Below are 7,312 nucleotides of genomic sequence, written 5' to 3'. Positions count from 1 at the left end.
TATTCTATTAGAACTCAATGATTATCCTAATTATATTTTAGATTTTTTATATTTAAAATGAGATGTTTATCCTGTATTTGATTGTGTTTATCTGCAGTCAGTTACACGGATTCAGATATGAGATGAAATTAGATAGGGATGAAATTATTTAAGGATGAACAGGTTTAAGAGTTTTTAAGAGTTTTAAGAGTTTTTGTCCAATGATTTATAAGATAGTATAGATAAATATATTTTAATATGTTTTAATATAAATAAACATATTTTAATATAAAGAAACATATTTATTATTATTATTATTATATTATTATAAGGATAGGAAAAGCAAGCGCCCCCAAAAATAAATAGCGAAGAAACAATGCTACTATTCTATGCTATGTAATCATAAGATGGTGTCCTCAAAATCAAACTTTTATGCTTCATTGTCGGACGCTATATTATATGGCAATTATTTATTTTTATAATTTTATATATAGAGAGGGTGGAGTTGCAGAAAGAAGGGTAAAAAGAGATCTTTATTATTGGATCAGTCATAATTCAATATCAACATTAATGAGATGTACTATAATATAGGATTGGGTTCAGTGAGAAAAGTATCAAGGGATATTTATCATTGGATCATTTCTAATTGAAGAGCTCCATTAGATCAACGATAATGAGAAACACTAGATCAATTCTCTTCTAAATCGTAATTTATGAGTTGGTTTGAGATTAAAAGTGATCAAGGGTCCAAATTTCTTTTTACACTTCTCACCTTAACTCTTATTCTCACACGATTCTTCGTCTATATGTATAAAGGTTTCTTCAGTTGTTAACAAAAAAATTAGTGTTAACTATGTGAACCAATCTTTGCCTTTAATTTATGTAATCTATGGATTAAGATAATCAGTGAAAGTATTGTAATAAAGTAAAAACTGATGCCTGTTAAACATAAGTGAATAATAGTCAACAAGGATAATTCTTGAAAGACCAGGGAGACTTCGTTTAGGCATCAATGTTGTTCCTGATAATCACTCCATTAAACATGAAAATTTGTGATGTAACAGTCCGTTAAATATGGAAGTTTGTGATGCAACTTTTGAACATTGAAATAAAAATGTATCTTGATGCATTGCACGAATACTTTTCTAGTATATTTTAACATGTTTATCAATTAATTATCAGTTAGTTTATATAATTACAGAAAAATAATATTTTAATTTCATATTTGAAATGGATCTTTTTTTTTTATAAAAAGATGATGTTAATCTACATTTTATGATGATAAGAAATGTAATTATAATATATATATATATATATATATATATAATCATGATTAAATATTTTATTAAAAAAAACTGAAATTGGAACATTAAATATTAAAGATGTAAATAATTCATTGGTGAAAATGGAAATATAAAATTGAATGCATGGTGTAAGAGTATCATTCTCCCTTTACAACTTTTGAGATTTGGGTTATTTCTTTGATATGGACAATTGGACATTACCATCACTATTTCCCTTTTCTTTATGTCAAATCCTTTTCTTCTAAACCTATATATATATATATACACAGAGTGAAAGCTTGGTTCAAATACTAATTAATTATTCTATATATATATATATATATATATAGGGTTGAGTTGGCTTCTATAAATGTTTATTTTTTATGAAAGATGTAACTTTCACATAATATAAGGTGGTATTTACATAATATATGTAAAGATACTGTAATATTAAGTGAAGGTGTTTCAAGATATGCACTTTCACAAAAACTGGTGAAAATATACATTTAGGTCTAGTCGTCTTCACCGCATTTACAAAATATGACGTACATTTATACCATATAAAGATACCTTCACCACTTCTTACATTTTTTTTCTCAATATATAGAGGCGGGTTATTATGCAATCCATTGCATTCCTACAATCCTTACAACCAAATCAGAAGCGTCCATTTAATCATATACGATTATCATTTAATCGGGTGTAACTACCCTTAATTAAAAAACCAAAAAAAGAAAATAAAAAAAGAAAATGGATGGTGGATAGTTGGGTTGTATAATCTAAATGGGTAGTATTTGAATCTCTCTCTCTCTCTCTCTCTCTCTCTCTATATATATATATATATATGATGCATAATCATTTACATAAATCATATAAAATAATTTTCATATGTTGTTTTATATATGAGACATCATGACTGTTTTGTGTGTGGAAAAAACAATCGTGAATTTTTCGCATATAAACAACACATGTTTTCCATATATGAAACAACATATGAAATTGGTTTGCAAGTCTGTTCAAATTATTGGGTTTGTAGAAGAATAAGACACGCATTTGACAGACGAAGGGGATATCGAGATCACAAGTACAAGAATTACGAACCGATAGAAAACGACTCATCTACTTCTCAAGACAAATGAAATTTTGCACCTATATATTTTACCCCATACCCTACTATCGACATAAATATCTAAGATTCGTTTAGTTGTTTAAATACGATAACTTATAAGCATGTGCTAAAAATATATGATACAAAATTCCATCTTTTAAACGTAGCATCTTAAATATTTTTAAAAGTAATAAATTAGATATATTAAGTTTACATCTTTATGTTTATACGTTACTTTGTGAATTACTGAAACCGTATCAATAAATAGATAGATACAGAGTTTTTAAATACAGTTTTTATATAAAAAAACAGATAAACCGTACAGCAGATACATAAACATAAACATAAACATGTAATAAAAAAAATAAACACATCTCATGACATACCACAATATGAACACATCCATGACTTGGGTATTGTAAAAAAAAAGGAACTTTTGTGAGTCAAATCTTTCAACCCAAAATCTTTAGCTTCTTACCTCATCAAGATTTTGTGAAACTCCACCTTTTACAAGTATAAATAGGTTAAGATGCAAATTGCATAAATAAATAAAAACATCTTCTTCAACTCATAATTTAGGGGTTGTTTGTTTATTTTTTAATAGTTTCATTAAGAGGTAACATCTGAATCGTTAAAAGGTGAATCTTGTTTGACAAAAAAATATGTCTCTTAATGGTTCTAAAACCCTCTGAATGATTTTGTATCATGGGTCTCCCTTAATCATTAAGCGCCCTAATTTCATTGTAAACAATTATATTTTATTTTGCACTATATCATGAAAGCCTCTGAATCATTCTGACCACTTAATCATTTAGAAAATTACCTTTAAAATGTATATTTGTAATATGTAGTTTAAAACAAATTGTATTAAAATACATTCTATTTTGTTTAGATTCTTAGTTTGAAAAACCTACTTCTAAAAAGTTCATTTTAATGTCTACAACAATACATCTTAAACAACGGATGCTTCTTACTAAGGGGCTGTTTGGGATTGATTATTTGAAACAACTTATGCTTTTCTACAAAAAACACTTATCAACTTATTAGAAGTCAGAAGGGTTTAACTTCTTTAAAAACTCATTATTACCGGTTTGGCACCGGTATAAGTTGTTTATCCAAACACTTAAAAGTGCTTATTACCGATGTCATACCGGAATAAATCAATAAGTTCTTTTTTATAAGCAATCTGAAACACCCCCTTAATCATAGATGAAGTGGCCCTAAGTGCATTATGGCTTTATTTGTTAGTTAATGGTTCTGGAATGGATCCATGATTTGATAACAACCGGTACCTCATAAATAAATATGCATCTTCATTTCTACTGTACACATTTCTAGAACATAATATTAAACGTTTACTGTATAACATATCTTTCTACCCTAATCGTACTGTACAAATCAAATGTGTTGTACAACTCTTCAAAGCATAATATATCCACACATTTGTCATTAATTCATTTAAATTGACCAAATCAGTTAATCGTCTTTTTTTTAGCTTATGAGTTCGTATAAATAGATTTGATATGACTGTAACCTGAATCAAAATCTGATTGATTTACGACTATTGGTCTTTTAGGGGCAATCTATCTCTTGATGTTTAGGTTTCACTTCCCATATCTCCTCGGTCAATGTCATCAAGATCTTTGTAATTATAATCAGTAATATAATATCAGTTGTATGAAAACATTTCTTAAAATGAGAATGAATCAGTTATTTTAAAAGCTTTTTATTCGTGACGGAATTTTAAATGTGGAAACTTAAACATGATCAAGTTCAGTTACAACTATTAACATCGTTTTTTGGAGTATCATGTTACAAAATGTAAACATCAATTCTTTCTCACTAATTATACTATTTTTCACAACAAAACAAAATATTCTATGCATATTACATTTTTATTTTTTATTATATAAAATTTCAATAATACATTTTTTTGGAAGAGATATGTAACACCTCAAGATCACAATTGTATGTAAACATATATTTTCATATATCATGAAATATAATTTATATAACTGGTCCCACTATCTATAAAGATTACGCTCCTAGCAGCTACCAAATTTTTCCACAAAATCTTTATACAAGACTTGTATAAATAACAAGTATTCAGATACAAAATAATAACATGGTAGCTCAATCTCCCATGCAAACATAAATATGACACTTCACAATTATCCCTTCCCCTTGTCCTCTAGTTGAGTCTGACCTGCAATTCACATTTTTAAAACACAAAAATAAGGGTTGGACCTTGAGGTCTAGTGAGAAATCTCTTTGATGCTATTACAGGGTGAATAATCACCAAATCACATTTATAAACTCATATTTGTAATAATAACAAATATATATTATTATGATATAACAAACCTTATTTATTGTATCAAAATGTCAAATAACTTAATAAACACATTCTGAGTAACCTTGTTGCATCATATAGATGAATATATAATTTTCTCGCCTCACATGGATGAGACAATCTCATTTCATCGCATCACATTGATGCGATAAACCCAATTTGTCGCATCACAAGGATGCGACAAAACTCACTTCTCGCATCACATAGGTGCGATAACCACTTCTTATCACATTAATAGGATGCGATAACTCTTAGTTATCATATCACACAGATGCGATAACTCCAAGTCATCGCATCATAAAGATGCGATAACAATGAATGTTTTGATCAAAAACCCAGATTTTCTAACTCATGATTTTGCCACATTTATCCTGCTATACACCTCTCCTTGATATGTCACTCTTATCTCAGTATACACATCTCCTTGATATGTCACATTTATAACCAAAATACACCCCACCTTATTATGTCACCCTTATTCCAACACATGATATAAACATATCAAAGTCTCACAGTTATGCCAATTATGGCATCCAAAACAGTTTTATAACAACTACTCATATAAAGAACCATATGGTTTCACATCCGGTTTCCAAATAAGGAAAGTTTGTAAAATTAAACTCACCTTATGTAATCCACGTAGAAGAAGATATGAAGATGAATGACAATAAATTCAGATAACAACACATAATCAACTTCTTCTTATTCTCTTTTTGTTTATGTTTCCTTCAAACTCCAGAACACACATAAAAACCTTTTCCCAGTTTTTCTTTTTATCTTACTTTTAACAATCCCATGAGATAATATATTTATCTCATATTATTATGCATAAAACCATGAGGCAGTAGGTAGATTTTTAAATGATTTAATCATAATAACAAATCTAACCCCTCAACTTACCACAAATTTTCAAAAATGACCCTAAACTTTGTGGTCGAATACTCGGTTATCATAGTATACAAAAAATATATTGTATTATTGAAAATTTTACAAATTGTATAAATGTATTTTCTAGTTTTACAATAACTTAACGAATTATATTATTATATTATTTAACCAAACTAAATGATTAGTTCATATATTAATTTCGAAATAAAAGTATCTTATTATTAACAACATTTAGTTGAATAAAAAAAATTACATTATAAAAAAGAGTAAACTATACTTTTAGTCCTTGTGATTATCACCTATTGGCAACTTTTGTCTCTCTTTTAAACTAATTACTATTTTGGTCCCTATGATTGCCATTTTGTTTCATATTTAGTCTCTTTAGTTGCCATTTTGTTTCGAATTTAGTCTATCTTGTTAACTCCATTAAGTTATTGGCATTTTGATCTTTTTACTTTTTCTTTATTTTTTTTATTTTTTTGTTCCGTTAGATTTTTCTCTTTTTCTTATTTTTAAATAAATTTTAACGTACATATACCTAAAGCATGTGTACAATAAATTGATGCATCCCACCTTTCCCCTTAACACCTCCACAGTCCGCTCAAGCAATCCCTCACCCCCTCCGGCCATCTTCTCTGGTAAACCTATGATTCTAACATAATCCTTAACTACAATATAAACTAATATTTCAAAAATAACCTTAGATTCCATAACAAACTTAAATCCAGCTTTAAAAACTTGAATCCAAAATCAAAAACTAAATCAAACCCTAAACCCACACTCAAAACAAACCCATATATCAACAACTAAATATAAACCACAAATCAAAACCCTCCATCCAAAACTCAGATCAAAACCCAAATCAAAAAGTAAATCATAACCCTGAAGATGGAGATGGAGATGGAGGTTTTAAATTTTTTGAAGAACGTTAAAGTTACATTAAACTTAGATGATTGAGATGCAACTCAAAGCCAACAAGATGGAGGTGGTGAGAGCCAAGGGGACTCGATCTTTGAACAAGATCTAGAACTCAAGAAACATTATCCAAATAAGTTTGAATCAAACCCATTTTCAGAAATCAAACACATTTGTTGGTGAGTTGGTGGAGAATAACTCGGTCTTCCATTGTGACCGATACTTTTGCAGGTGGTTGTTTTGGCGTTGTTTGTTTAAGCTTTTCTTTGTATATGCTCTATTTAAAGAGCCTAGTAGTATGAATAAATTGTATGGGTTTCTTGACTTAACTAATAAGTTAATACCATTCCTTTACAAGTGGTATCGGAGTTCCATCTTCCAGGGGTTGTTTGAGTGAACCTTTTAAACTTTTATTATTATTGTTTATAAAAGAGATAAAATAAGAATATTATATAAACCGAAAGATTTTACATGCATTATTGATTTATACTTAATCTTTTATATTTGTATTTCTGAAAATTCAAGAGTTTTTCAGAATAAAAACTCATATACTATGTAATACTAGAAGAGTACTTGTGCAATGCAGTGAGACACATCTCGATTTTGATGTTTTATTTTATTTTTTGTCTTTGTCGATGTTATAATACGATTTTATGTGTTTTTAAGAAAACAATAATAATTTTATTTTTGAATAAAATATAAATTTAAAGATATCATAAAAATTTATAATATATATATATATATATATAATATTATAATGTTAATATCAAATCAAGTATTTAAAAG

Source organism: Cynara cardunculus (assembly GCF_001531365.2).
Source record: "Cynara cardunculus var. scolymus isolate 2C chromosome LG 5, CcrdV1, whole genome shotgun sequence".
Classification (NCBI taxonomy): Eukaryota; Viridiplantae; Streptophyta; class Magnoliopsida; order Asterales; family Asteraceae; genus Cynara; species Cynara cardunculus.
Note: the sequence above shows the minus strand (reverse complement) of the source record.